Raw genomic sequence first — 5,733 nt, 5'->3', positions numbered from 1 at the left:
ATTTATTTTAATTAATCATTTAAATGAAAAAGTCATTGATATAAGTTGGTCCAAAATTAAATAAAATAAATAATTAATTTTTAACTTTAATCTATTTTTCATAAAAAAAAAATCAAAATTTCTTGCATAATATATGCTATTTCGAAAATAATGATTAATAAAATAAAGTAAAATATATTTTGAAAACTATTCAAATTTAAGTTATTGTGAAATTAAAAATTTCCAACTTAAAATAATTTTTTATTTAATTAAATATCATGAAAATAATAATATTTAAGTATCATGATGAAAATCAACTTAGATATTTAATTTTCAATTTGATTAAATGTATTAAGTTTAAGAATTAAATAATTAAGTATAAATGAAACTTAATTATTAATTCTAATTTAATACTAGGAAAATATCCTTTATTTAAAATTGATCCAAAATTAATTATAAAACAATTAATTTTCAATCTAAAATATTTTCCTATTTAATATTAGAAAAATAACTAGTACTAGAAATAACTATCTAGAATATATTTCAATTAACTAAGTTTTTTTCTAAAATTAACTTTAAAATATTAAAATGAAAATAAATTTCATATATTTTAAAAGTTTATTATGTTGCTAATTCAATTTTAATTAGGTTATACTAATATAATTAACCTAATACAATTATTTAAATAAGGAAAATGGGCCTTCACAATTAGGGTAGTTCATGTGAGACAGGGTTGGGTTCAGTATGTCGTACCCACTGCTATTGGCCCCCTACCTCTCACACAATGCACAAAGGAGAGAAATTTAACCTTTAAGGGCTCGTTTGGTACGCCGTATTAGGTTGTATTGTATTGTATTGTATTATATTGAATTGTATTTTATGCAATATTTTTACATAAAACTATATGTGGTATTAACTTTTATGGACACCTAAATATATAATATTTTAGTATAAATTAAAGTTGAACATAGCATTATATAAAAATATGATATATAATCCAATTCAATATAATACAATACAATACGATCTAATACGGCGTTCCAAACGAGCCCTAAATAAACAATTGTTATTAATTGAATAAGCCCAATTCTAATTGGGCCTAAATAAAATTACCTAAGTGAAATTTTATTTTAGCAACCTAGTCTATTTACCTAGTAAAACTTAAATGGGCTTCCTATATGCATCTAAGCCCAATAGCAAACATATAGGCTCACACAGGTCAAATGATTTGGATGGGCCCTATCATGTTACTAGGTTTACACAGATGAAAGAAATGTAAAATTTACATGTTACAAATTATTTATAAGATCTATTGACAATTGGACTATGATTAAAATCATATCATTGAATCTGCCAACAAGTTAATCATAACAATTTAGATCAAATAAATAATAGGTTTGTAAAAAAAAATTGAATATATATAATATAATAATTGAACAATACAAACAAACAAGTAACTGATCTAGAATATCTGGAAAGTAAGCTAAAATATCTCAATTTTAATTTTTTTTTTTTTTAAAAAAAATTAAAATAAATATCTTAACTACAATTTAAATTTAGGTTGTTGGAGAATATTTGAAAAAAAAAATTCAAAATTCAACAAACTCCTAAATTTCTAAATTCTAACAAAAAAATCAAAAAATATCTAACCAATTTTTCAAATATCAAGTTTATTCAAAATTTAAATTTATTTAAAAATTTCTAATAAGATGATATAATAAAATATCTAAAATTTTAAATTTAAATTTAGATATTTCAATATTATATTCTAAGTCTTATAATTTAATAAATTTAAATATTATATAAATAAACTAATTGAAAAAAAAATAGATATTTTAGTATGGTTAGAATATTTTATTAAAATAATAAAATAAAACAAGTTTGAAAATTTATGGTTTTGAAACCTAAAATTTCTATTCAAACCTAAACTAACCAAATTTTCAAATTTCATGTAATTTTTGCTAAAATATAATTTTAATAAAAAATATCTAATAAGATAGAATGTTAAACCTAACATATTCCTAATCTTATAATCTTAATTAAAATATATATTTCAGAAAATAACAAATTTGAAAAAGATATGATATGGCTAGCAAACTTTGAAATTCGAACAAGATTATTTTTAAAAATAATATTTTAATATCAAAGTAAGATCACTCAATTTTAATAATAAAAAAAATTTAATATTTGATCTTATTATTAAAAAAAATAAAATAATCTAAAATTTCAAAATTAACCATAAGGCTATTCTTGTGAGAAATCAAATTATCAAAAATTAAAGCCTACTAATATCTAAAACTAATTTTAATTAATTAAAAATAATAATAATAATAATATTTTTATTCTGACAATTAGATTTTTAATTAAAAATTCATATTCTACACAAAATTCTACCAAAAATTGGCTTTTGTTTCAATGAAATACGATTTTTGAATCAAAAGTTATGAAGAAAATAAGTTTGAGGCACAGGATGCAAGCAGCCTCATTTGACCGTGTCCGAGTAATCTCAGTCAGCATTCTCTGAATGGCCAAGCTGTTGGAAATATTTTACCAGGATCTTAGATCTACTCACAAGTATGTTGATTTAACAGCCTAAATATGAACTTCTAAAACGATAAAGAAAACACATAAAAAGTTAAGAAACCTTACAGTGATGGCAGCGGAATATTGTGTCTCCTTCCACTCAGATCTCTAACCCTTGATTCCTGTCTGTTGCAGAGTATAATCAAGATCTGAGCCCGAATGTCCTTCAGTTGGATGTGATCCTTCACAGTCTTCTAATCTATGATTGAGGTACTGTTTGCTGTGTGTGGGCACTTCTCCCTCACAAAGGATTTCGAAATTCTCTCTCTTTTTCTCTCTTGATTTCGTGTATGAAGAAGTATGTTCAAAGAGAAGAGAGGGGCGGCTATATATAGAGAAAGGGAGAGCTCAACTTTCCAAAATAAACAGTTTCCTCTTTTACTGAGTAATTGATTAACTGCCTTATTTGGTGTGATCCACCACTTTCCTATTATTGTTAGGTTTAGGTTAGCAATTGCTTGGCAAATAAAAAATGAAAATAATAATTGGGAAACACAAAGCATGTGGCCGTCCATGGTGTGAATGGGCCTCACATGGGTTTTGCAGTTTCCACAATTTTATTAGTATTTTCCCAAAAATGCCATTTTTCCAATTCTAACCATTTAGATGCCAAAACTAATTATTTAATAACTAAAATAGATTATTAAGTAATATTGTCATTTAATATAATTATTAATTAGACTTACAAAGTCTCTTAATTAATAAATAAACTTAGAAACCCTTTTCTTTGCAATTTCATCCTTACTTAGTGAGAATTCTCAAATTAGACATAGTCTAACTTTTAGAATTATAATTGATTAATCATAAATCCATTATAGAGTCTTACAAACAATATAGTCTCAACTAGAATGGGGACCATGGATCTATATTGCTGAGCTTCCAATAAGTTGAACCGAATTTATCAAGTAAATTCCTAACTTATTAATTCCTTGTTGAATCCACTCTTAGAACTTGGAATGGCACTCTCAGACTTATATAGAACATACTATATGTTTCACGATATACATACGTTATCTTATTTAACCATTGTTATAATCTTAATGTGATTAAAGATCCTCTATATAGATTATTTACATCGAGATGGGATAAATTTACCGTTTTCACCCCTCAATGTATTTTGCCCCTTAAAACACTTAGTTACCTGTGAATGATGTTTTAGTGATCTAATATGTAGTCACTGAAACAAGAGCTCATCCATTTACTTCTATTTAACTAAGCTCGAAGGGAATCATCACTTGACTTCTATACACCAGTAGAAGCTATAGATTCCATATTTATGTTCAGCACTCCCACTCAGTTATGCTATCATGTTCCCAAAATATACGTATCACCCTGACCCAAAAGTAGGCTTAACTAATAAATCAAAGAACATGAATAGCACTCCTGAGATTAAGCCTAAGCATATCAGGATTTAGATTCTTTTAATCTAAGATCAACTTCTGATATTGACTTGGAAAGATACAACGGTAAGTTTATAATATCTTTGACCAAGTTCAATATCGGTCCAGTCCAATGTATACTCCATACATTCGAAACTAGTATACTTTACCAATGTCCTGGAAAGAACATAACACTTACTCCAAGTGTAAGTATACTTCATCGCTGATTATCACATCAGTGTAAATCCAAAACACTGATGAGCAGGGACTTAGTCTTTTGAATCATATAATCACAATCACATTCCACTGTATTGACAATACTGTAATTGTGAATGAATATATGTTCTGGACTTAACTGATTTTGTGCATATATTAAATATGTATATTAAACCATAAACATGAAAAATACATGTTAACATAAATCACTTCAAAATTCTAAATTGATAACTAATCAGATTGTAATGGGTTTTATTTAGGGCATAAAACCCAACACGAGTGTGTCCGAGCGTCCCTAAGGACCGTGCGCGCGCGCGCGTGCATTCAAAACCTGATATTTTCGTTCAACTTCAAAAAATCATATCTAATTCATAAAAAATCCAAATTAGGTTCTGTAAAAGCGTAAATTTATTAATTTTTTGTCTACTGTCCAGTAAAAATAATTCCAGATTGAAATAAAAAAAATATTTGAGTAACATACATTGCAATTTCTAAACTATCATCACATAAGCACATAAACCACATGAAACCATCCAAATCAATGCAAAACATCGTTTTAATTCATATTTCATAAATCATTACCATGGCTTTGAGGCCCGTTGTTGGAATATGTTTTACCAGGATCTAGATTTATTAACAAGTATGTTTCATTAACATCCTAATATGAATTTCTAAAACAATGAAATAAACACATATAAAGTTTAGGAAACCTTACATTGGGTGCAGCAAAGTAATATGACTCCTTCCACTCAGATCTCTAAACCTTGTATCCTGTCTGTCGCAGAGTATCACCAAGATCTGAGCCCTAATGTCCTTCTCTTCAGTTTGGATTTTTCACAATCTTCTAGACTATGATTGAGATACCACTTGATGTGTGTGGGCACTCACTCTATCACTCAAGGGTTCGAAAATTTGAAGAAGAAAAGAGGGAGAAGAGGTTTCGGCTACAGAAGGATAGGAGGCTCAATTTTTCTGAAGGCAAAAATTTCTTATTTTCAATCTCTTTAAGTGTGAGCCATCACTATCTATTTATAGGTCACCACTAGGTTTAGGTTAGGAATTATTGGGCATTAAAATAATTAAAATATTAATTGGAAAATCACCATTAAGTGGCCGACCATGGATTAATGGGCCTCACTTTGGTATTTTGCAATTTTGACCATTTTCATTTCTATTTTCTCAAAACCGCCAATTTTCCAATTCTAACCATTTAAATGCCAAAACTAATTATTTAATAACTAAAATAAATTATTAAATAATATTTCCATTTAATATAATTATTAATTAGACATAAAGTCTTTCAATTAATAAATAAAACCTAGAATCTCTTTTCTTAAGAATTTAGCACTTGCTTAGTGAAAATTCATAAACTAGACGTAGTCTAATTTTAGAATTATAATTGATTAATTAAAATCAATTATTTGAGTCTTACAAGCAGTATGGTCTCAACTAGAATGGGGACCATGGGCCTATATTTCTGAGCTTTCAATAAACTGAACCAGAATTTACCAGGTAAATTCCCTAACTTATTAATTCCTTGTTGCATCCACTCTTAGAACTTGGAATTGCACTCTCA

Source organism: Cannabis sativa, chromosome 6 (assembly GCF_029168945.1).
Source record: "Cannabis sativa cultivar Pink pepper isolate KNU-18-1 chromosome 6, ASM2916894v1, whole genome shotgun sequence".
Lineage (NCBI taxonomy): Eukaryota > Viridiplantae > Streptophyta > Magnoliopsida > Rosales > Cannabaceae > Cannabis > Cannabis sativa.
The sequence above is the reverse complement of the archived record's forward strand: the minus strand, read 5'-3'. Positions refer to the sequence as shown.